General features: G+C 41.2%; 1 protein-coding gene across 1 annotated transcript in view; it reads right to left on the reverse strand.

Annotated features, from left to right (window-relative positions):
• Positions 1-26,560, reverse strand: part of TTC7A (tetratricopeptide repeat domain 7A) — a 2,391,665-nt gene that overhangs the window by 1,296,093 nt on the left and 1,069,012 nt on the right. The window lies entirely within an intron of this gene.

Here is a 26,560-nt window from a genome sequence, read left to right on the forward strand (position 1 = left end):
CAAAGAAATAAATGAGAGGTTAACAAATGCTTTCAACCAAGAAGCAAAGGATGAAAAGAAATGATTTGTAAACAAGGTCAATATATATGAGAAAGTATTTTATATGTAATAAAAGTGGTGTACTAAACATTCATATTTTTAAATATTTTACAATAAAGCAACACATGCATATGTTTATTATTTCTTAGCTAATGTCATATAATAAAACTGTTTAAGACCTGGCTGTCAGATTAAATTCATACTAAACTCGAGTCCTACCAGCTCTACCCCCTTTGAGGAAGTGGGCTCACACATGCCATCCTACAGTTCTCAGGGACCACAAAGGATCTTACCATTAATTCTGTTCCCAGTTCTTTTGGAATCCTGCAGTGGCTCCCACCCTGTACGGACTCAGTCTGCTAGAGGTGTAGCTAGTTATTCTGTCCTGTCACCCGGTGCCATCCCCCGAACTGGTACCTTGCTTCAACTTTAAGTGGAGAAGCACAAAAAAAAAATGCTCTCCTCAGACTCCTATTAAACTGTAGCAAACTGCTTGCTACATCTGTACCAAGTAACTGCTACAGTTTACATGATACACAGAGCACTACAGTGCTTTACTTCTGACTGCAGATGCAATACAGGCATTAATTTCTGATGTTGGTAATGCACTGAAGTCCCATCAGGATCTGCTGATTTTGCCCTCCCAAAAGTTTTCACCCAGGGCAGCTGCCCCCTTTAACCCACTCTTGTTATGCCTCTGCTGTCTGCTGTACTACTGCTCCTAATTTGCATTAATACATTCGCAATTCTCCACTTCTACATTTCCTTCATTTTCTTAAGCGTATTACTGTAATCCAGCTCCTTCTTTCTTGACTTACTAAAACTTGAAACATAAGGAGTAATCATTAGTTCTTTGCATGTAATAAAAGTTTATCCCACAGTATGGGTGCCTAGTGCAAGTTATATAAGCAATAGGGATAAAATGCATCTTGAAAAGAAAATAAGTAAGAGCAGTGTGTTTGTCGTAAAACAGAACATTCACAACAAATAATCTATTTCCAACTAATGCAAGTCTTAGAATGAAACAATTTGCTTATCAAAACAAGGACCTGGAATCTGTCAAAAAGGCTGTCACTGGCTTTGAAATGTTTTACATTTTCTGCATAATTCTTTTTCTGATTATCACTCTAGCAAGATCTTTATTTTAGTTGAAAGTGTTTATAAAGAACAAAACAAAGTACATGCTGAAGTGCACTAAAAGACATACGCTTATGCTCATGTGGTATACCCTCACAGGTATCAGAGGTATGATTGATGTAGGAGTGTTAGTACAGGAATAAAAGTGAAGAGGCACATAGTTACTTAGGCTCAGAATTCAGAAATTAAAAGAAATGCAGTACCTTAGGTATGTATTCCTTTCACTCATTCATTCCCTGATTACCAAATGTATCCAGTTCAATGATACAAGGGAGCAGGAAACCTATCCAGGTATTCAAAGCACACAGGTCAGACAGCTAATCTCAGACAGGACACCAGTTCAACACTGGGTGCACCAGCAAGTTCACTCATACACACCATGCAGGCCTTCACAGTCAGCCCATTCAGTTCACATATAGCGACAGCAGGTTGGGGGTTGTCATTCAGACACCAATTAGGGTCTTTTTCTTTTTTTTCTTTTTGCTGGGCATGAGGTATACGCCTATAATCCTAGCACCCTGGGAGGCAGAGGTTGTTGGATCGAATCAAATTATGTGTGAGAGACTATACTTCTTAGAAAAGGGGAAAAGAAGTAACCCCTAAAGAAAACAAATGTGAAGTAAAGAAATGTGAATCACTAATCCTACCCTCAATGACTTAAGTGGGTGCCTGCATTACTGCCCTACTCCACATACGACTGCTCCTGTCTCTGCCACTTGCTGAAATGTGTGCTCCTTCCTACATACAAATTATCATGTGTGCTCTCTCCTACATGCTAATTAGGGTTCTCATCAATGGATTGATGAACCAAGCCCATGTCTCTAGCAATGGTTGTATCACCTCCAATCACTCATTTGCAGTTGACAAAACGACCACCAGTCCCACCTGCTAGGGTAAACAAGCCAATGTTTTGCAATACACTTCTACCCTCTCCTGCCCACCTCTTCCTGGCTCTGGGAAGCTAATCAAACTCAGGTCAACTGGGTGTAGTAATGACCTTGTGCCTCTATGTCATACAGCCAGGTAGGTCGTTTCAGTTTTTGAGATGTGGGTGAAAACCACAAAACCCAGCATAATCCCAGGACCATGCTCTGTGAGACAGCAACATTAACAGCTTTTGCATTACATCTGTGCAGTACTGGAGGATGCCAAAAATAATGCATATGTTAGAAATGTACAATTAACTGCACAACTTATGATGCAACTGCTTTTTAGAGCTTGCTCAAACCAGATTAATACAGTTTCATATTAAGCCTCTACAGAATGGTGTTTGTCCAAGATACAAGAAAACACTTCTTGACAGGAGTGTATCATTAAATCTTTCAAATAAGAGTAGATTTAAAACAATTTTTTAACTTAAAATTTGGAAAAGCAATAGGACTGGATGGGGTTCATCCCATATCACTGACAAAGTTAAATATACAACCACTGGTTAAACTTTTTGAAGATTCATAAGAAATTGAAAGTGCCAACTGTAAGTCCACTTCCTCAAAGTAGGGTGCGGTGTGAATCAAGGCACAGCTAAGAACCAGGCAACTTAATGTGATCTCACTGACACAGAAATCATGGAATCACTTTTAAGGGAAATTCATTGTGGCAGGTCAAATCCAATTCATCTAAAATGGATTTTTTTTACTGGGTAAACAAAACACGGGACAGATGAAGGGTTCTGGATAACAGCACGTCTACCTGTATTAGCAATGAACAGATAAGGAAGATTTCAGTCTTCCCTTGCCATGAAAATGTATGTTATGATCTATGAAAAATGTAGGCAAAATGTGCTGTCATTAATTCTATATGGTTGTCTCACCCATTCATGTTTCTTATGTTGTATTCTCAATAGCAATGCTTAACACATTTACACATTTATCATACAACTGTTTGTTGTTGTGAAATGGTGGCAGATAACTGTTTGTTATGTTAACTACTGCACAATCAAAGCAAACAAAATGCGCCACCACAGAGTCACTGAATGTTCTCCTTGAATGGGCAAGATGTCACCTGACACCAGTATGCAGTTCTTGCAGGTAGAAAAAAGTGGAAAACATCAGGTAGATAACCATGTGCAATGTAATAACTACTCTGGGGTACTATCCAAGGTACAGAGTTTCAGTCAGAAGAAACAGATCTAGGATATTCTACAGCTACTCTAAATCAAAGGGTTTAATATAGCATTATACAATGCCTCCTCTAAAACGTGCACACTGATTGGCCAGCCCAACCAGCGTGCCCGTTGTAAATCCCTCAATATACTAACGGAAAAAGGTCCGGTCGCCCGGACTTTTTCCGTTAGTATAAAACACTGTCTCGCTATGTTAAAAGAGTTTAACATAGCGACACAGGTTTAAAAAAAGCAACGCAGATCTCCGTTGCTTTTTTTAAAGCTGTCTCGCTATGTTAAACTCCTTTAACATAGCGACACAGTGTGTAAAACGGAGATCTTGCGATCTCTGTTGCTTTAACCTGTGTCGCTATGTTAAAGGAGTTTAACATAGCGAGACAGCTTTAAAATAAGCAACGGAGATCTCCGTTGCTTATTTTAAAGCTGTGTCGCTATGTTAAACCCATTTAACATAGCGAGACAATAACGGAGATCTTGCGTTCCCGTTGCTTTTGCCACAACTCTGATGTACTGCGTAGGCATGCGCGGTACATCAGAACTACGGAACACCAGACAGCCGCAGCTGTCTGGTGTTCACAGTTCTGATGTACGCGCATGCCTCGCAGTACATCAGAGTTGTGAAAAGCAACGGAGAACGCAAGATCTCCGTTGCTTTTTACTGTCTCGCTATGTTAAATGGGTTTAACATAGCGAGACAGCTTTAAAATAAGCAACGAAGATCTCCGTTGCTTATTTTAAACCTGTCTCGCTATGTTAAACTCCTTTAACATAGCGACACAGGTTAAAAAAAAAAGCAACAGAGATTGCAAGATCTCCGTTGCTTTTTACACACTGTGTCGCTATGTTAAAGGAGTTTAACATAGCGAGACAGCTTTAAAAAAAGCAACGGAGATCTGCGTTGCTTTTTTTAAAACTGTGTCGCTATGTTAAACTCTTTTAACATAGCAAGACAGTGTTTTATACTAACGGAAAAAGTCCGGGCGACCGGACCTTTTTCCGTTAGTATATTGAGGGATTTACAACGGGCACGCTGGTTGGGCTGGCCAATCAGCGTGCACGTTTTAGAGGAGGCATTGTATAATACTTTTTTATAACTGTACTCTGAATGGCTACTGAATAAGGAACTGAACGATGACCATTAATGTACTGTTCAGCTTGGATGACATACTGAAGCTATAACAAGACATCATAAATACAACTTAACATACATTTGTTCACAAAAACGTATTTGTTTTGTAAAAAGTTGAGTATGACTGTAGACTGTTATGTAAACTAAGCTCATAAGTGACTTTTTAAACTTCATGTAATTGAAATGAATGAGAACCAGCATAGTTGTTTAAAAGACATAAAATGTGGAATGCAAAATAAATCCATTTCCCATGCCATAACTTTGAATTAAATTAATCTCTAAAGTGCTTTTGGACAATCATTTCAAAGTGCACATATAAAAAATTCAAAGAAATGCTGAAGCACAGATAAAAGAAAACAATGCCCCCCCCCCCCCCCAGTCTCCTCATTTTTCTCATCAACCTTTAGTCCTGCTATCCTTCTACACTTTAGGTATCATATGACGTCCAGGGCTACCAAGTCATTTGAACATATCTATGCCTTGCCAGTTCCCATCTTAGACTGTACCTCCCCTCTCAAGGAGGGCTAGGCCAATCAATACTGGCTTGAATTTATGAATGCCCATAAAACTGTCCAGGTCTCATATGAAGATAGTGTATCACACTGCTTACTCTACAGGGGGAATCCTATTCCAGAGACGAGGGACACTGAGTAATGAATCTGTTTCTCTATCTTGTTTTATGGACCTGCTGGGTTAGATCCCTTGTTCTGGTACTAGTAGGAATGTTTGATTTTCTTGTCATCACGACTGTTGGTAAAACAGTAACACTGCAGAGACAGCTTATAGAGCCTATAAGCCTTATAGACACTTAAGTTCTTTGCTGTTTGCTTAAGACTGTACACTTCTGTAATGTCTCTTTTGACAACTGTACATAAGTTTGTAACTGCTTTTCATTTTTTGTGATTGCTTATTTTTCTGTAGAATTTTACTTTTGTAATTTTAACTATTTTCTATGTAGAATTTGATCATTATAATGCTCAACTATAATTTAAGTTTTAATGTCTATATTACGGACATTTTCTCCCCAGGCCGCCACTGAAAATGGGTTTGACTCGGCACAGTGGACTTTCCCAGTAAACAAAAAGCAAATAAAATAAACAAATAAATACATTTGCAAAGGTACAAGAGAGCCTAAGCTACTGGGTCTGTGATTTCTTGGAAGGCAAGGCATGGGTTTCGTCTGAGGAGCCTTTAACATGCAAAAAAGACGGACAGTGTTTCTAGTCTTTCTGGAAGCTTAGGAATTTTAAGCTAGTAATCCTCTTTGTTATGGCTGTTATGGCTGGTTATATATACCCCTTTCATAATCTTTCCATTCAAATTGTGCCCTACAAGATACTTCCAAGTATCTGCAGTTCAAAATTACAGTGCAGCTTACTTTCATTTCAGTCTCATTTGTGAAACATCAAATCTTTAATGCCTGCTGCTGACAAACTTTATCACAATGCCTCCATCTTTCCTGTAAAATATTTTTTCTTGCACTCACGAACATCCATTTTGTTAGCATACACTCATGTATGTACCAGCAGTTTACTGCATTCCTCCTTCCATGCTAAGTGCTACACACTCAAGGGTTAAAATCATTCTGGGTAAAGGACTTCTATCATCCATCAAGTCTACCTCAATTGCATTTAAACCCATTTGTTCCCTTGTCATGAGTATCCTCATCATTGGCATGAAAGCTGTCTGGAAGGATAATCATCTAGGCATCCAACAGGGGTGTTAGCACTGCATCTGTCCGAAAGCCATCCAGTCTATTGCCACACCACCTTTTCTAAGGCCATCTGGACTAGTGGTCCATGGAACCTGCAAGGGCAGGCCTTATATCATCAGTATGGGAAGGGCTACTGCTGTCTCCAAGATTTTCATCCTGCTTCAGTTCCTGCTGCCACCACTTCTCCTGACCCATTTCCAAAGTTCCACCACTCAGGCCTTCAACAGCATTAGTAGACAAGTTGTTCATAATCAGTTCCTAAGTTCATCCCCCTAGGTGGTGGTGAGAGCACTGCATCACTACAGGGTATCCAACTCCCTCCTTCTGACAAGTGCATGCTGACACCACACACACGGCCCTGATAGCTACCTTCACCAGTTTGGCATACCAAGCTCCCACACTCACAACCTGTGGATGGCATGCAAACCTCCACTTGTGTGAGATCACAGGCAACTGGGTGTAGTTACTACAGTGCTAAGATCCACCCTTGTACTTCTTGTATTCTGTTTTTGTATTCTTATAAATTTATATCATTATTAAACAAGTACGCCCACTAGGCACAACTACCTCCTTTTTTGGTGTGCTTCAAGTACCTGTTTAAGTGACTTGTTCAGTCATAAAGTACATAAACATAAAATGAGAAAAAATGCAATCCACTAATAAGAGGCAATATCCTTAGGTCTCTATACTGAACTGTTCAGTAAGTTTTTTTCTTGAAAACATTTACTTACTGACCTTCAGGTGATAAACTTCAAATCAACCTTTGGGTTTTCAAGAACTTCACCAGTCATCTTCACCTCCCTTTCTCCTAAGAGTTTCACTGTCATTTGGATATACATAAATCCATTGATAAACTCTTATTGGTATTTCTCTTTTTGAGTATTAACTTTGATCTCCCATTTTGTTCACAATACTCATGCAGACAAAGCAAATGGATTAAGTGACATTTTTTTAAGCACATTTACCTCATCAGCTCCTGCATATCAGGCTTCTGTCCTGCCCCAGTCTGTACATGTAACACCACTGAATCATTCTGCCCTGTGAATACAGATCACATATACACCACACTGAACAAAATTAGATGGGGTACACGGGTGATGTGACATGTATGCCAGTGTTGTTCATGCAGCACAATGTACAGTGCTACCATAACTCTCCTGTTATCCTACCTTTGCTTTACTCTTAAATGTTTCAATGGCAAGAAATAAGCAATGGGAAACTGTAGTCAACCTGCATTATGTACATGCACGATGCTACAAGGATATCTGCCAAATGTCAAACTAACCTGGTTAATCACCCACTGAGACACATGAGAAGGGGAATTGGCAATCCCAACACTTATCTATGCTTTCTTCATGAATAACAGAAACTTTTCCATATCTTTTATCGTACTAAACCATTGTGGGCCTCCTCCTGTGCCTAATCTCTCAGCTGCTATCCATCATGCATTTATTTTGGCATGACCATACATGTCAGTGACAAGCATACAGTACTACTCTAGTGTTGGATTATATCCATCTACAGCAATGAAGCTGCTTACCAGTGACTGCTACATCTGTTAATGCAGAGACTGGACAGCATACCCTCATCCCAAAAAGACATGTTGACACCTGGAAAAGACCAAAAGAACATGGCTATGGACTCTAAAGTGATGGGATAGGGATGGAGTGCCTTACTGGAGGGGGGTGGTGACCTCTCTCATAGGATCATAGAAAGTTACTGGGTTATTGGCCCTGAGGCCCTTATAAGCCTAGCCAAGAGTTTAGCCCATGTTTAGACAATTCAGCACCCAAAGCCCTTGTCCAGCAGGGACACAGGTGGAATCCTAGAGGTGCATTTTCTGTTTCCCATCCAGTTATCTAAGTTGTGCTTAAAAAGGGTAATGAGGTACTCTGCTTGACATGGAGAGGAAGTCTATTCCACAGATGGGGGAGTCTCTGGGACACAAGTCTGTCCCGCCAACAAGTCCTACTAATGTCACAGACCAGGTTGAGTTTGCGCATGTGGGTTACTTGAGTGGAGCTTGACTTGCGGATAAACAGCAGTTCCATCAATGCGGGGTTTGAGATTGCTTTGAATGCCAGACAGAGGTCACCTCCGAGGAGTCTGTATAAAACTGAGTAAAGGTGCAGGGCTTTTAACCTATCTGTGTAGAGTAGATGTTTGAGACCCTGGATTTTCCTGGTGAGAACCTCTGTGGTCTCTCCAACTGCTGTATATGCTTTGTGAGGTACATGCCGAAGGGGGCATTCTACTTAATAATTGGTCTTATAAGGGAAGATTACAGGGATGTTATGACCTCCTTGTCCCTGGATTAGATATCTTTACTTATGAGTTGGGCCATGTAGAAAGCTGTACATACAATGGAAGCAACATGGTGGCCAAAAGTCAGGTTGCTATCAACCTGAGTACCCAAATCCCTCACAACTGATTGTGTGCTTAGGACATTGTTATTAATGTGATAATATGTGAGGACGTCACTCTTCCCCAAAGGGGATGATGATGCAGTTCTTGGCTTTCTTGTCAGGCTATGTTTCTGGCACCAGTCATTTGTTGAGACCCTCTTGGAGGGCGCCCACATCACTTGTGGAATTGATGACCACTCTCTCTCCTTTTCTCTCTCTCTCTGGAAGGTAGCTTGGCCCCATGGCCATAGTGGCCCAGCCACACCTACAGCAGGTGGTAAAGTCTGTACCTGAGAGGAACCTGGATGCTTGACTCAGCCTCACAACTCACCTGACTAGTCCAGACAAACAGGCTGCCAAGGGATAAACAAGTCCATACCACTAGCCACACAGATATGAATACTGCTAATGGGTTGGTGTTGCCCTCCTCTGGGATGAGTAGCTGCTCACACACTCCCCATCCCTGCTGTGTGCAGAGTTGCAGACCTATATGCTCAGCATTGTCCAAATCTGTGCAACAGCATGTGTCTTTCCTCTGTATACCTCTGTCTTTCTAATATCTCCCCATCCTAGTGTGTGCATATCCAACCCTTGTTTGTCAGTTCTATTTTGTGCTTGCCAAATTGCCCCTGCACATTCACCCAAGCCTTCTTTCCTTTCCCTGTTCATTCTGTCATCCTTCTTCCTTATCCCAATTTCTATACAGAAAAAGGAGGTGTTATCCCATAAAAATGTTACCTGCCTCCACACCCTGAACACATTTCTATATGGCTTACTTCTGTGAGTCTCTCTGCCAGCTAAATTTCTTCTGTCATTTTTTACTATCCATCCCTTTTCCAAACCATTTTATGCATCATAAGGGCATCCACGTATGTGTCCCCTCAACACACTACATATGCCATTCCAGTGTGGCTGTATGCATGGACCCCTACCTTTTGACACTCTGCATTGGGATATGCTGCAAAGAGCACCAGTTCTCTATACTGTTGTCAGGCACACAGATGAGTCAGGTAGCAACTACAGAGGTTTTTTATGGTGATGACAGCACAATCAGGTGAACACCTGGCATACTTGTAGGACACATACATCTGTGTTACTCTATTTTTCACTGCATTGACTTCTCTTAGTATGCAGTTGATGCACTACTCAGCTACCCCCTCTGAGATGCTCTATGCACACCAAAGTATCACATATCTCCATCTGCATTAATAATTACTGTTACTGCATGAATCACTGCAAAAGCTGTGTAAGGTTTCCACAGATGCAGAACACTTTTCTGTTCATAGGTAGGTACTAGGCTATCTGCCTGAGGGCAATTATAAGCCTAGCCAGAGTGTGTCAGCTTTCGCCACCCCATTAATTAATTAACTGAGCCTCTGTCAAGAAGAGCCAATGAAGTGATCCCAGGGGTGTATTTTCTGTTACCCATCCACTCATCAAGGTTTCTCTTGAAGACTGTTAGTGAGGGGCTCTGCCTAATGTAGTTAGGAATTTTGTTCCAAAGCATGGGGAGTCTCTGTTACAGGAATCTATCCCTCCAACATGTTTTATTTATTGTTGTGGTGAGATTTGGCTCACTAGAGCGAGTGGCTCACAGTGACTTGGATTTCTTTAGGTGGAGCATGTCCATCAATTCTGAGTTGGGACATGGCTTTGTAAGTCAGGCAGAGATCACCTCTGAGTAAGTGATATGCCACTGAGTACAGCCGGAGTTTTTCCAGTCGGGCTGCATAGGACATATGTTTGAGGCCAGTAATCCTCTTGGTGAGGTACTTTTGTGGTCTTTCCAGCTGCTGGAAGTGTCTTGTGAGGTACATCCCAAATGGGGCATTGTAATCTATGATGGGTCTGATGAGAGACGAGTAGAGGGGCACTATAACCTCTTTATTTCTAGATGCAAACCCTTTAGTAATTAGATGGGCTACATAGAAGGATTTCCTAACTACTTTGGCAATATGATTGTCAAAAGAGAGATTATTATCTACTTGGGTCCCCAGATCTCTTACTACCTCTTCTGTATTAAGGGGGCTGCCACCTATGTGGTAATTCATGGGTGTTTTATTTTCTCCAAATGGGATGACTATGCATTTTTTGGCATTTAGCTTGAGACCATGACTTTGACACCAGGTGTCCATCTCAGTAATGCCCTTCTGGAGACTGTCAGTGTCAGCTGGAGAGTCAATTATGGCTCCCAGTTTGCAGTCATCGGCGAACTTGGTTAGCCATAGTCCTCCTGTGTTTGCCTGTACTTCTGAGAAGTATAGGCCAAACAGTAGGGGTCCCACGACTGAGCCTTGTGGGACACTACTTGTGAATGGTTTAGAGTCGGACCTGGAGCCCGCTATTCTTACCGTGTGACATAGGGGTTTAAGTTCAGGCTGGTGAGTTTTTCTATAATTCCATAGTGGGGAATGGTGTCAAAAGCCTTAGCAAGGTCAAGGTAGGCTGTGTGAACCACCTTCCCCTCATCTATGGCCTTGGTGACTGTCTCGAAGAAGTCAACCAGGTTTAGTAGGCATGGTATGCCCTTAACAAAGATGAACTGGGTCGGGTCAAGTGTTTGGATGTTCCCAATGTCTTTGTTAATGAGTTCCATGATGATGCCCTCCATAGCCTTGCAGAACAGATTAGTTAGGCTTATGGGAGCGATAGTTACCAGGGTCAGTTGTGGCCCCTCCTTTGTGGAGCAAAATAACCGTTGCTGTGCGCCATTCTATGGACACATAGCCTGTGGAGAGGTTGAGGTTGAGCAGTGTGTTTAGGTGGGGGGTTAGTTCATTTTGTAGTCCGTGCAAGATGCAGCCTGGGACACCATCTGGCCCCATTGACGCTGTGCTTTTGGTGTTTGAAAGGGCTGTTTTCACCTGTGCGTCTGTGATTTCCGGGACACTACACTTTTCCGGTATTGTTGTGGGCCCTTTTGGGGGTGAGAGAGGGGTGAAGTTTGCACTGAACCTATCTGCCAGGATGCTGGCAATATCAGTAAGTTCAGTATATTTTGTGCTATTTTGCACTAGCTCAGAGCATATCTGCGAGTTGCCATTTAGATTCTTGACATAGCTAAAGAAGGCTTTGTGGTTATCTTTCGAATCCTTGGCTATTTTTCTTTCGAAGTTAGCCTTGGAGGATTTTATGAGGGACCTTAGTTTCTTACTGATACTGAGCAGGGATGTCTTTCCTTCTTGGGATTTGCTTTTTTTCTGAACTAGTTTCCTCCTTCTATTGTATAACCTGTTTATGGCAGGGGTCCACCAGACTGGCTTCCTTCTCTTAGGGGAGTGAGTCTTGGTTTTGCTAGGGATGGCACGATCCATGCATCCTTGCAGGTGCTCATAGAGTGCATTTGTAAAGGTTTCTGCATCTTGGACACTGTTATCCTTTAGCGTGGGGGCTGTTTGTTGATGCTGAACTTATACTGCAGCATGATATAATTATAGATTTTCGCTAATGACAAAAATGATGTCAGTCACTCTGTAAGACATTTTTGTACATATGTGCATAGGCTGGAGATAATACTCACAGAAATGATTTCACTGGTTATCTAAAATATCAGTGTACCACATGCTGTCATGCATTTTATGAAGATAATTTGAGGCCTACTCTGCACCTTTCACCCTCCCAAGATGCAACGCACACTCAGAAAGTAAGCATAATAAAGTGTGTTATGTTTATAAGGTCATGGAGACAAAAACTCGCAACACTGCAGGATTATGTTCTTTAGTAGAGCACTACCATTCCTCAAAGCATTTACATATTTATTGTTTTGTTGTTGTTGAATTTTAGCTTTTAATGTGAAGCAGCATGCTCCTAGTGCTAAGATTTATGCATAATAACAAGCCTTTCTTTAGAGTCCAACCATACATGTTTTATAGTATAATTCTACTCTGTTTGAAAACATAGAGCTTATATTTCTCATTTACCGTGCTACGATTTGAAGCTTATGAGTTCAACAAAAATAAAAGGACCTAAATAAAAAGGTCTAAGAAAATCAATGCTAAACATTAACCTTTTTCCTGCAAATATATCACGTTTATCCAACTTATTTGTGTGTGAAGGATTATGCATTTCCTCACCCTTTCATTGTTTTATTTTTTGGATGGAAGGACAATGCCTGCAAATTGAAAATATCAGATGTACTGCACAACATACTTGTGTTGGAGTGCAGTGATAAAATCTACAGAAAAGAACCTCACTGTGCACTTTTGGCATGTTAGATAAATGCATAACAACCTCATGATCCACTTTTTTATGTCACAAAGGTGAACCACAAGGTTGTTATTACTGAGTCTTGTGCAGTGGTGGTGCTGCTCCGTGTTTGGTGACTTAGCCGGAGACCAGAAGTGAATCTGAACTAAATCCAAGGCATCCACAGTGATCAAATAAAATAATTATATTTTAAGCTTGCATTGCACTTTTTTGAACTGTATTTTGCTTAACTGCTGTTTTGTTTTTTACTGTTTTTGCTGCTTTGACTGTTTTTTCTGCACTTTGAAATACTAGTACTTCTGTATTTCAGGCTAGATTCAGATCTGCTGAATCTAGGTAGTTTGGCATAAATTGAGTACTAAAACCAGACATCCTACAACCTACATTAAGAAGGCCTAGCACTCCTCTATCCTTGTGGCAGAAGTGTGCAGCCCAGGACCCATCTGAGTTGGGGATTTTTGGAATAAGGCTCAGTTTTGAGCTTTCCCATTTGCTAGTTTGTGTTAAAACTGTTTAAGTTTGCGTGTATTTAAGCACCACATTTGCACGTAGCTGCGCCCCACACAACAGGGTTTATCTCTGCTGTGTATAGATGCAAACACTTAGAAACAACAACTTTCCCTTGATATCTGCTAGAGAACTCTCCTTAGCTCCACTGCCTTTCTGTGAGCAACACAGTTGTGCATCGCTACCCAGTGAGTTACTTAGCTGCGCATTCGGAGGTGTTGACACAGTCTTACACATTTAGCCTTCCAAAAAATAGCTGCCCTTCTTAGTCTCACAAGCAAATCCTAGTCCATCTAGCCCATCCCCATTAGTCACTTCAATATATACTTGCCATAATGGACGGACAGTTTCACATTTCTCCAGCCAACCTGATTGACATGGGCATCCTGAGGCAATGCAGCAATTGCCTCATGTATAATGACAACTTCTTGCTTCTAAAGCAAACATTATGTGAACGATGTAACTATACCATGAAATTAGAATCAGTCCTCTGACATAACAACAAACAAGACATACAACAGGATGTCAGTACACACACCTTCCCTCTCACACAAGAGGTCAAGACACATAAACCCACATATGAGGAGGTACTCACTAAGAGCCTACTAAAAGACCAGAGACTTCCCAAGTGCAAACAACCTACACATACTGGTACACAAACCGAATCCACAACACATAACACACATATCAGTGTCTCAACAATTAAGCCCCTAAGGCAAAACACCTCAAAACAAAATGTTCTGGTTATAGATGACTCAACAATGTGACACACAGATGTCTCCCTCACCAGGCTGGACAAGGAGAAGGTCATGGTCAGGTGCCAGGATCCATCAAATCACACATGCACTCAAGTCATTCAGCAACAATTACCATTATGACTCTGTTATAGTACATGTTGGTTTGAACGATTTGAGACGTACCTCTCTGGACTATATGAAGAGACATGACTGCACTCTCAGATTATGTGTCTCAGGCAGATATGTCCCTAGCCCTAAGCATTATTCTACCTTCACTATGGATGATGCCATAATATCACTGAGGATAATGCCACAATACAGACAAAAGTGATTCATTTCAATAATTGGCTTAGTGTCTGGTATCATTCCAGGGGGCACCAGTATCTGTCTACTTGGGAAGATGTGGTCAGTAGTACATTCTGCTTTGCCAGAGAAGGCCTTCACCTGTCTCCTCAAGGCTGTCGGATACTGGCAAAGATGCTTGCCTCCCCCATAGTGCCTTTATTAAACAATGTCCAAACAATAAAACTTCCAACATAGAGAATCTACTAAAGACATACTCAAGGTCACTTTGCTTAATTATAGGAGTTCAAACAGTAAACTGCTCTCCCTAGAAGCACTCCTCACCTTGGAAGATGCTGATGTTTGTGCAGTCACAGAGACTTGGTTCAAGCCTAATGAAAGAACCCTGGTCGTACAAGGCTACAATTGCTTTCACATGTTCAGACCCCAAAATTATAGTGAAAGAACCAAAGGTGGAGGTGTATCCATCTTCATTAAATCCAAATACACCTCAGGACTGATGAAACAGTATGACTCTGTTGAGCTACTCCAGGTCCAATTTGAGAGAACCCTGGTTGTACAAGGCTACAATCGCTTTCACATGTTCAGACCCCAAAATGATAATGAAAGAACCAAAGGTGGAGGTGTATCCATCTTCATTAAATCCAAATACACCTCAGGACTGGTGAAACAGTATGACTCTGTTGAGCTACTCCAGGTCCAATTAACTAGTGGAAAAATACCCTTCCACATCATCACTAGCTACAGGTCCCCCACCATGAACCAGGAGAAGTACACCACCTACCTGGACTTGCTAAAGTTTCTCAGCATACAGCCAAATACCTTGGTCATGGGAGATTTCAATTGACTGGACAACTTACACGAGCACAAATATAATGGCAAGAGGTTCCTGGACTTTGTTAATTCAAATGCCCTGGAACAGTTGGTCCACACCCCCACAAGGGCTCAAATGTCCTGGACCTAGTGCTCACCAACATGGGAGGGGGTCACTGCACTGTCTCCTGCGTGTTGACCTCCCTGGTAAGGTCAGGCCATAAATTTGCCTTATTTGAAGTAAAGATCAAACCTGATATCCCCAAAGAAGTAAAAAAACTGAAAAGTTTTTCCAAAGCAAACTATTCCCTACTAAGTGATGGTATAAAAAATTTCAAAGCCTTTGCCAACATAGATAACAACGTCTCCTATGCAGAGGAATGCACAATTCCCCTCTATAACCACTTAAACAAATGCAATGACTCAGCTCTACCTAACAGGAACAAAACCAGGTCTTCCCGAAAAATCAAGCCACCCTGGTGAACTGTAAGTATAAATAAGTTATACAATAAAATAAAGAAACTAATATCTAAGAACAGGAGGGAACTAACCCTACAGAGGAAGAATACCCTCCATAGCTTGAACAAGCAAGTCAGATATCTTAAGTCTTCTAAGGACAGCTAGGAGACTAAATTAGAATCCCTAGCTAAAGACAATCATAAGGCATCTTTAGCTACATCCAAAATCAAGAAGGAATGCCTGGTTTTGTGCCAAACGTATAATGGATGGTACCACTACACTGAACCTGAGGAAATTGCCAACCTGCTAACCGCCAGATTTGGCAATAACTTCACTCCCCTGTCCCCACCTGACATATCCCAAATCATTCCCGATATCAGTCCGCTACTGAATATTGCCAAAGAACAGGTTATAAAAGCACTGTCCAAAGCCAAAAACATAGCCTCTATGGGACCAGATAACATCCCAGGCTGCTTACTAAACAATCTAAAACAAGACCTAGCAGAACCACTTGGCACTCTCTTTAACCACAGCCTAAGAACTGGTTTTGTCCTGTCAGAGTGGAAAACAGCAACAGTAATCCCCTTGCATAAAAGGGGTCCAGCAAGTGACCCTGGGAACTATCAAACCATAAGCCTAACCAGACCAGTGGTCAGAAAAGCCTTTTACTGGTTCATCTCATATGTAAAGGGATTGCATCCAGAAAAAAAGTAGGTTGTTACCTCTCTATACTCCTTCCTCATTAGACCAATAACTGAGTATCATGCCCTGTTTGGGATGTACCTCTCTAAACATCTGCATCAACTGGAAAGGCCAAACTCTTGGCTAGGCTTGTAAGGGCCTCAGGGCCATTAGCTAGCCTCCTATGATTCTATGATCCTTATCTGTAAGGTCATAGAAAGAACCATCATGGACCTTATCCACAAGGACATAGGCAACCTTCAAACTCTTGACCCAACCCAGTTTGGCTTTGTCAAGCATAAGTCTTGCTTATTAATCTTGATTGAGTTCTTTGAGAATGCCACTAAAGCCCTGGATAAGGGGAAAACAGTACATACCACCTATCTTGATTTAGCCAAGGCTTTTGACACAATTCCCAATGCAGGTATCACAGAGAAACTTTCCCAGTTGATGATTAACCCATACATTACTAGATGGACAGCAATCGACAGAATGCACACTGTCAAAGTTGGGGATTCCACCTCCACCAGTAGACCAGTTACCAGTGGGGTACCAGAAGGATCTGTACTGGGCCCTCTACTGTTTGGAATCCAGGCAAAGGTAGATGGGGGGACTCTGTGACTGTGCCCAGTCTATGGTCATCTTCAAACTTGGTAAGCCACAGGCCATCCCTGTTGTATTCTATACTAGTACCCTGTGCTTGGCCTTGGATCAGTTTGCTTCTTTGTTTTCCTTTGGTTAGACTCGGACATGCTGTTCCTTTAGAATAATCAGCTCGATCCCTTTCGATCTTCCTAGATTTCCTTTGTTGTATAGTTTCACAAATCTTATCAATATCAGTGAGCATTGCTTGGTTTTTAAGCTTGAAATCATTAAAAGACATTTTCAGGGTGGTAGTTGTATCCAGACATTTGATATCTGCTTATAATGCAACCATTTCTTTGGAATTATATTTAATCAGCAATTCTATTAATTCATACCCGTGTCTATCATACACACCCAAAAGTTCCTGATATAGTAATGAGTGATCCATAATCCCAGTAGCAAACTTCGAACATCTTAGTCTTTCTGGGACTTGTTGGACCTTGATACGCTCTTTAAAGTAAATGTTTTCCTTTTGAAGCTTTCGGAAATGAAGCAGTTTCTTTTGGAATGTATTAAGTTGCTGATCTAAATTAGACACATTATCAGTGTGGATTGAACTAAGATTTGTTGTCTTATTGAGCCAATTATCCAAATTAATCAAAGACAGGATATTGAAACTACCAGGGTAAACATCCATACCTTGTTCAATATTATGGTAAACTTGCTGTTGAAATTGTTGCTGTCCTGGCGGTATAAAATCACTCGCCTGAGTATTAAATTCCATTAACGGAAACTGAGAATGATATAAGTCTCCCTTGTACTTGGAACAGTCATCACTAGCTGTTGGGCCAACTGCTGTACCAAAAGTGTGAGACTGTTGAGTGAACTCTGCAGAGCAGTCAAATCCATTGGTGCACCTTCCAATTGATTATTAGCTTGTCTACCCGAGGCCATGGAGAAACACAAAACCAAAAACTTCAAAACCACAAACTCAACCAACAATTGAATAAAACTCATCAGGCTCCGGTATGGATTAAGAACAAACAGTTTATTACAACTGTTAAAATAATACAACCAGTATGATAACTGCTTTCATCTAAACTTATTTCAAACTTCATCAGATATTTAAATTATTATTATGTGATCCTTTTAGTCATTCTAAGCAAATGGCCTCGTTAGTTGTATAACCCATGATATAGGACTTAAATGGTTCTCAGATTATCTTACTGACAATTTTGAATTACACCAAGATAAAGTCAATGCATTTAGCCTTTTGATCAAGTTGGTCCTTGATAACAATTACATTTATTTTGAAGGACAATATTTTAAACAAATGACAGGCATGGCAATGGGGGTGGCTTGTGTATCACTCTTTGCAAATATAATTATGGCATCATGGGAGTCTAAATATTTATTTAATAGCCCATTTTTCAAATATATCAAAATGCATGTTCATTTACTGGATGATGTATTTGTTGCATGGACAGGTTCTAATACAGATAAGTCTTCATTCAGTACATAAAAAGGACATCATTTTTAAAATTTACGCATACGGTCAGACATGACTCCATTGTATAGCTTGATGTTAAGATTTCTAAGAACTACAATCCTGGTGAATTAACCTTGAATTTATCTAGAAAGTCAACTTATTCTAATAAGTTCCTACGTTGCAGTTGTTAAAGGCCAGATGGTAAGGGCTGCTAGAATGATATCCGGAGATGAGGAATTCACACATGAATGTAACGTACTGGCTGATATGTTCCAAAACAGAGGGTATCCCAATAACTTGGTACAATCAATCAAGCAAGAGGTAATTCAGAAATGGAAAAATAACATTTACGACCCCCTTCTTAGCAAATGGAGGCCTACACAAAGCTTAACATTACCAGATATCACTAGCGTCGAACCAACAAAACAAACTAATATTCGGGTGGATGATCAAAGTAGTTATGAATTTGAGCATCCTTTCGTTACCACTTTCAATCGCAATAATCAGGAGATTACCAACATTTTGTCAAAAAATTGGCAGCTTATTAGAAATGATAAAGACACCTACAAAATATTATGTGAATGCTCCAAAATAGAGTATAAATGTGGAGAAAGTTTAAAGAATTTCTTTGACAATATATTGCAGAGGCACGACCACAAAAAGGAAAAATGAGTAAATGTGGAGCCTGTGCACAGTGTCAATACATCAATCAAAGCAAAGTCATTGAAGTGGGTAAAAAGAAAATAAATATAAGAGGTCGCTTGAATTGCCAAACTCGGGGAGTCACATACATCGCATCATGTAAATTATGTTCAGCATTCTACACAGGAAAAACTGAATGCAAACGAAAACAGAGAATTTATTAACATAGTCACAACATAAAAAAAATATCTAGCAACACTAATGCTGTCAATAAGCACCAAGGCATTAAAGTGGGTAAAGAGGTCGCTTCAATTGCCAAACTCAGTGAGTCATATACATCGCATCATGTATATTATGTTCAACATTCTACATAGGAAAAACTGAATACAAATTAAAACAGAATTTATGAACATATTCATGATATAAAAAAATCTAATACCAATAATGCCCTCTATAAGCACATTTTTAATAACAGCAATCATACTTTCCTATTTTCTATTTTAGAAAAAGTGGAACGGAATCCAAGAGTTGGACACTGGACAATAATTTTAGAACACAGGGAGGTATGGTGGAAAATATATTTAAACACCACAGCACCTCCAGGGCTAAATGACATTATATTAATTTCCAGTCTTTTAAAAATGAAGGCATTCGAGAGGTGAATGCAGATAATTAATCTCTGCACACATTAAATAATAACAAAATATATTCATAGATGTGTATTTTGCATTACTTATGAAAATTTACATCTAAGATAAAGTACATTGTTTACTTTGATAATGTTTACAAACAGTAGCAGTCACTGGAAATGATCATTATACATACTAGCTTCAGTTACAAATAGTAACATTTTTTCTTTAAAGTTTTAAAAAGGTCATGTGCTTAGAACAACTATAAAAGTATCGCATGATAATTTAAATATCTGAGGAAGTCTGAAATAAGTTTAGATGAAAGTGCTTATCATGCTGGTTTTATTATTTTAACAGTTGAAATAAACCATTTGTACTTAATCCATACCGGAGCCTGGAGAATTGTATTCAATATGGGTAGATTACTCTAGCTTACTACATTTAGGAGGTGGAAGGAAAAGAGTCCAGGAGCTCCAGGAGAATGGTCCTAGCAAAGATAAATCTAGACCCAGAGAAGGAATCAAGCTTATAGCGCTTTGTAAAAATATGTATAAGGGACCAAGTTGTTGCTTTTAGAATAACTCTATAATCCATAGATTCATAGGTTGATACTAGGCTATCAGCCCTATGGCCTATACAAGCCTAGCCATAACAATTCCCTGACTATTTCTTCCCACAGTATTTACTTCCCTGGATCCCTGTCTAGTAGGGTGACTGACGTGATCCCCGGGGTGAATTTCCTATCTCCCATCCCATCATCAAGGTTCCTTTTGAAGAGGGCCAAAGAGGCGCTCTGCTTGACATGTATGGGGGCAGTCTATTCCATTGTCTGGGGAGTCTCTGGGTCAGGAACCTATCCCTCCAGCATGTTTTGTTCATTGTGATGACAAGGTTTAGATCCTTGGAGTGTGTGTCTCTGAGGGATTGGGATTTCTTTAAGTGTAGCATGTCCAACAGCTTTGGGTTTGACATGGCCTTATATGTTAAGCAGAGATCACTTCTGAGTAGACGATATGCGACAGAGTATAGGTGGAGTTTTGCATAGGGCATTTGTTTGAGGCCAGTAATCTGCAGCCTTTCCAGTTGCTGCAGATATCTTGAAAGGTACATACCACCGGGGCATTGTATTCTATAATGGGTCTAATAAGGGATGAGTACAGTGGGACAATGACCTCCTTTTTTCTGGATGAAAAGCCCTTAGTGATGAGGTGTGCCACCTAAAAGGATTTCCTGACTGTTGTGGCGATGTGGTTATCGAAGGTGAGACCACTGTCCACCTATGTCCCTAAGTCTCTTATCACACTTTCGGTGTTTAGTGTACTGCCCCCTATGTGGTAATTCACAGGTACATGGTTTTTCCCAAAGGGGATAACTATACATTTCTTGGCATTGAGCTTGTACCCATGGCTCTGGCACTGAGCATCTGTTCTGTAAGGCCCTTTTGTAGAATATCCACATCATTTGGGTCCCAGTTTGCAGTCATCTGAGAACTTTGTTAGCCAGAGTCCCTTAGTGTTGGCCTGTACTTCAGAGAGGTAGATGCCAAACAAGAGCATTCCCAGGACTGAACCCTGAGGTACTACATGTGTCTGGAGATGGATTTGGAGTCGGCTACTTTTACAGTGTGGGTTCTGTCAGTAAGCCAGTTGGCAACCCATCGAGTGACGTGGGGATTAATGCGCAGCTTAGTAAGTTTATCTATGATTCCAGAGTGGGGGATGGTGTCGAAGGCATTGGTGAGGTCCAGATAGGCTGTGTGGACCACCTTACCTTTGTTCACGGCTCTGGAGACTGATTCAAAGAAGTCAATCAGGTTCAGGAGACAAGATCGGCCCTTCATGAACCCAAACTGCATGGGGTCCAGTTTTTATAGGCTGCCAATGTCTTTGTTTATAAGTTCCATGATAATACGTTTCATGGCCTTGCAGATCAGACTCGTCAGACTGATGGGGCAGTCATTCCCGGGATCCAAGGTGGATCCCCCCTTGTGGAGTGGGATAATTGTAGCTGTGCGCCACTCAGTGGGCATGAAGCCTGAGGTGAGGCTATGATTAAACATGACACTTGGGTGAGATGCCAGTTCATTTTGTAGTTCATGTAGTACACAGCCTGGGATGTCGTCTGGTCCCATGGATGCTATATTCTTAGCTTTGGATAGTGCATTTTTACCTGTGTGGCCATTATTACTGGAATTTGGCAATCTTTCGGTATTGAGATGGGCCCTTTAGGGGGTGAGAGGGGGTGACGTTTGCACTGAATCAATCTGCCAGGATATTGGCAATATCCTTGGGATCAGTATATTTAACGCCATTCTGTTGTAACTCAGAGCAGATCTGAGCATTGCCATTTACATTCTTGACATAGCTATAGAATGCCTTGTGGTTGTCTTTAGAATCTTTGGCAATTTTATTTTCGTAACTAGCTTTGGAGGATTTTATGAGGGATCTCAGCTTCTTACTGAGGCTGGTAAGGGAGTTTTTTGCATCCTGGGATTTTCTTCTTTTCTGCAATAGTTTCTTCCTTTTGTTGTAAAGTTTGTTTATGGCAAGGGACCACCAGATTGGCTTCCTTTTTTGGAGGAGAGCATCTTGGTTCTATTGGGGATGGCACAATTCATGCACGAGTGGATGTGCTTGTATAGTGCCTTAGGGTAGGATTCAGCAGTCAGACTTTCAGTTCCCATCTGCATGGGTGTCATGAAGTTTGTCACTTCTGACTTGAGTAGCATGAAGTTGGCTTTGGATAAGTTTTTTATGGAGGTTTCCTTAATGGGGGGTGAGGGCGAGATGTGGATGTCAAGGGTGATTAGCTTATGGTCAGACCTGACCAACGAGGGGTGACCATAGGTGTGGAGCATTGATTTCTCATGTTGGTAATGACCAGGTCTAGGATATTGGAGCCCCTGGTAGGACTAAGGATTAGTTGATCCAGGGCGTTGGAATTTATGAATTCCAAGAATCGTTGGGCAAAGGTGTTGGTACACAAGTAGTTTTCCCAGTTAATGGCAGGGTAGTTGAAATCACCCAGTATTATGGTGTTTGGTTGTATATTAATATTTTTCAGTATGTTTAGAAAGGTGTAGTGAGAATCTTGGGGCATGGTGAGGGAAATGTAGCAAGCTACAATTTGGATTGCAGTCTTACCTAGTGTTAGTTGCACCTGGAGAATTTCAGACACATTGTGTTGGGCAACTAGCCTGGTGTTGTGTATACCCTTGGTGAATATGGACATCCCTTTCTGCAAAACCATAGAAGAAGCCAAGGCCCTGATAGAGTAGGCCTTGCCCGTACCTGGAATAGTTTTGTTGAGGTGAGTATAACAAAAGATAACAGTCTTAAGACAACCATTTGGAAATAGTCTGCTATGACACAGGTTGCCCATTCTTACCTTCACAAGAAATGAACAACTGATCCAATGATCTGAAAGGTTTAATTCTGTCAAGATAGTATCCAAGTTGTCAGTGAATATATAAGGTATAGAGTATTCCTTCTCCATCATTTTAGATTCATGAAAGAAAATGGGGAGATGGATAGTTTGGCTTAAATTAAACTTGGATATCATTTTAGGGATAAAAAATGATTAGTTCTCAAACAAACCCTCTCCTTGTGGAAAAAGAGATAGGGTTGACTCACCATAAGAGTTTGCAACTCAGATATCCTGACCCTCATAGCATAAAGGTGGACTGTCTAATGCGGTGCCATCTTTATTAGGCTTACTCCCCTCCTGGCTGCTTTATTCCCCTGGCCCAGTGGGTCTGCCTCTCTCAATCTCTTTAACACCTATCCTGCTATAAGGCCTGTATATTCTACATGTCTATCCTGCAAGGACCTCCCAACACAAAGTCAACTATCAAATCTACATCCTAAAGGAAGTTGTTGTCCTTTTCTCAAAATCCCCTCCATCCAATACATCAGTAAAAGTATGTCTGACCTCTCTTCTAAGCTGAGAAGTTGTATTGTAACTAAAACCTAGACATTTATTACAGTTTAGAATTTGTATTAAATCTCCACATGTACTAGGTACCCAGCAGCCTTACCCCCCATCTACTCTTCATGGTATCTCTCTTGACCTGCATTGTCCAGCTCTGTCCTCTGTCTTCTGCCTCTTCCTAAATACTTTCAATTGTACTTTCGCATTTGGCCACTGGGTGGCTCCCTTCCCTAGGCTCCTTTAGGCTGCGAAATATTCCTTACCTCTATCTCCTTAACCACTCTGTAATACTGTTCTGTCTTGCTAGTTATCTGTACTTGCTGTAGTCCTTTTCTCCTTTCCTCAATCTCCTCCCACAGACTTTTAGTCCTTGTTATTGTATATATATTCTAGGACTCCACTCTTACCTAGTACTTCTAAGTTAGCTGTATTTCATTGATTGTTTCTGTCACTATTCCTCACTTTTTTGTTTTCCTCTATATTTTCTCTTACACGGGCTGTCCCTGTGGTAAAATGATGGGATTTGTACACAAAGCAGGAGGAGTCAGGGGGAGTCCAAAGATATAGTCAGGGGCTTGATTCATTGGAGGAAACCCTTTCCACTATGTTGAACTCAGAGGGAGAGCGAGCTTCCTGGGATACCATTAAGGGAACCGCTCTCCCCGGATTTGACATGGGAATTGGAGCAGGGCCCAAAGTAGATGGCGCTCTGAGAAGGGGGCAGTGAGCTAACAAGGTCAGAGCCAACGGAAACAGCTCCACCCCCTCGGATCCAACACCCAGGCTCCGGCTCCAAGAGCCACTCGGATCCGAACTAGTCAGATCTGATACGCTCCAGGCAGCTGCTGGCATAGAAGAAACAGGTACCATTGGCGCCAACCCCCTGACTAGGGGAACTCTCGGATCCATGTACTCTGAAACCTGGGGTTGGATCAGAGAAGGAGATATAGGTGTAAAGAAGGGACATGAGCTCCCCCCTCTAGAGGGAGAGGGGGCCGGCAAGACTCCCAGCTGAATTTGTGTGCGAATAAATTTCCACATCATTTTATCCATGTCAACTTCAGAAAGACTGTGGATGGACTGCGACAAAGCCACAGACTCCAACCTGGCAGGTCGAAGAACCGAGGCTCTAGAGGGTGGTCTGGGCTTCTCTGGTTCCAGAAAAATTCTAGGAGATTGGAGCCAAGGGGAGTCATGGTACCTAGGCTGAATTATGGTTGAATGCCCGGTTGGAGCCGAAAGGTCCGGGGACCTCTTTCTCTTTTCAGATCTGTTCTCTCTCTCACCTTCTCTCTGCCTTTTCTACACTTTGCTTCCCCAGGCTTAAGCCTGGGAGGGAGGGGAAGCAAGGACAGGAGTAGAAGGAGAGACGGTCACAGCAGTATCTGTGACCAAAGCAGAAGAGGAGGCGGCCACCTCCATAGAAGGGAGCAGGCCATTCATAATTAATTTTGCCCTCTGATCCTTGAGGGCACGTGGGTTAAAACCCGTGCAAATACTGCAGTCAGTAGCTAGATGGGCTGCACCCAAACAAAGCATGCAAAGAGTGTGGCCTTCAGCAGGTGACAATTTGTGGCCACACTCAGTGCATCTTTTGAAAACCTGTTTAGGGAGATCAGCCATACCTCACTAAACAACAAGAAAAACAACTTTTGATAGACACACTCCACTCACCACACACTCAGAAACTACCTAAAAACTAAGACAACAATAACTACACTCGATGCAGGGGAATTCTAACTACCACAAACTACCTAAAACTACCTAAACGCTAAGACAACAATACCTACACTTGACACACCAGCGAAGGGGAGGAACCTATACTACCAGCACGCACACAAAAAACACTAATAGCTTTGTAAAAGACCTACTCACAACTTGGAACTCAAGAATCACGATGCACTGGAAGCAGCGGCAAATGAGATCTGAGGGTTGGAAGCTAGTGGTGGTGTATTATGGGTAAGGGGAGGAGCTTGGAGCACAGAGCAGATGCTTGTGAAGTTGCCGGCTTGGATCCGATACGGATCCGGTACCCACAGGTTAAAGATCAAATGAAGTAAACTACTTCAGATTGAAATTCTACCTCCTTGTTAGAGGATGTATAGGGTACAGAACGGGCAAAAAAGAAGGAGGAATACCCATTCTATTTAAAAGTAACCTTACTCTAGAGATCCTACATCAAAATACTCCTGATTTAGATAATGCAAAAGTAATCATTACAAAACTTAAGATCAACTGCAAAAAATACTTAAATATAGTTGGAACTTATATACCTCCAGGTAACAGCATCTCCATTCTAGAACACATCCTCTACTGATCCTCAAACTCTCTTCCCCAGGAAACAATTACTATGGGGGAGTTCAACATAGACTGGAATACTTGTAACTCACAAAATCCTTCAAATCACATAAACCTCCATGGCTTCAACCAAATCATACAAGCCCCGACTAGAACTGATGAAACATCAAATAGATAATCCATCCCTAATTGGATATTAACAAACAGATCTTCTTTGTATTTACATACTGTTTGTCTTCCAGATAGTCTCAGCGATCTTCCAACTTTTCTACTTAGGTAGCGAATAAATCCAGTGAAACTCACCAGCTATTCCGAGATCAGGAACAAAAAAACTTTAACACTCAAAATGTCATATCTACTTTTAAACTCTATAATTGGGTACCATGAAACATTGCCCCCTACAGGAAGCTATAGAATACTTCAACTTGACTTTCCTGAACATTCTGAATAGACTAGCTTACCCCAAGAACAATAAGAAAAGCCAACTATGCCCCGTGATTAACAAACCAGATCACTATTAAAAGAGAGAGATAAAGCTTAGAATCCATGGCAAAAAACAAAACAGAAGTGACTAAATAGGCATATCAAGAACTTAGAAATAAAGCTAAAAAACAAATCAAACAGGACAAGATTAATCACCATCAAGACATTCAAACAAAACATCAAAACAGCCCTCTGTAGTTTTGGTCTGCTATTAATAAAATCCAACAACCTTGAAACACCAGTACATCCACC

This window comes from Protopterus annectens, chromosome 1.part0 (genome assembly GCF_019279795.1).
Source record: "Protopterus annectens isolate FY-2018-M chromosome 1.part0, PAN1.0, whole genome shotgun sequence".
NCBI classification, from domain to species: Eukaryota; Metazoa; Chordata; order Ceratodontiformes; family Protopteridae; genus Protopterus; species Protopterus annectens.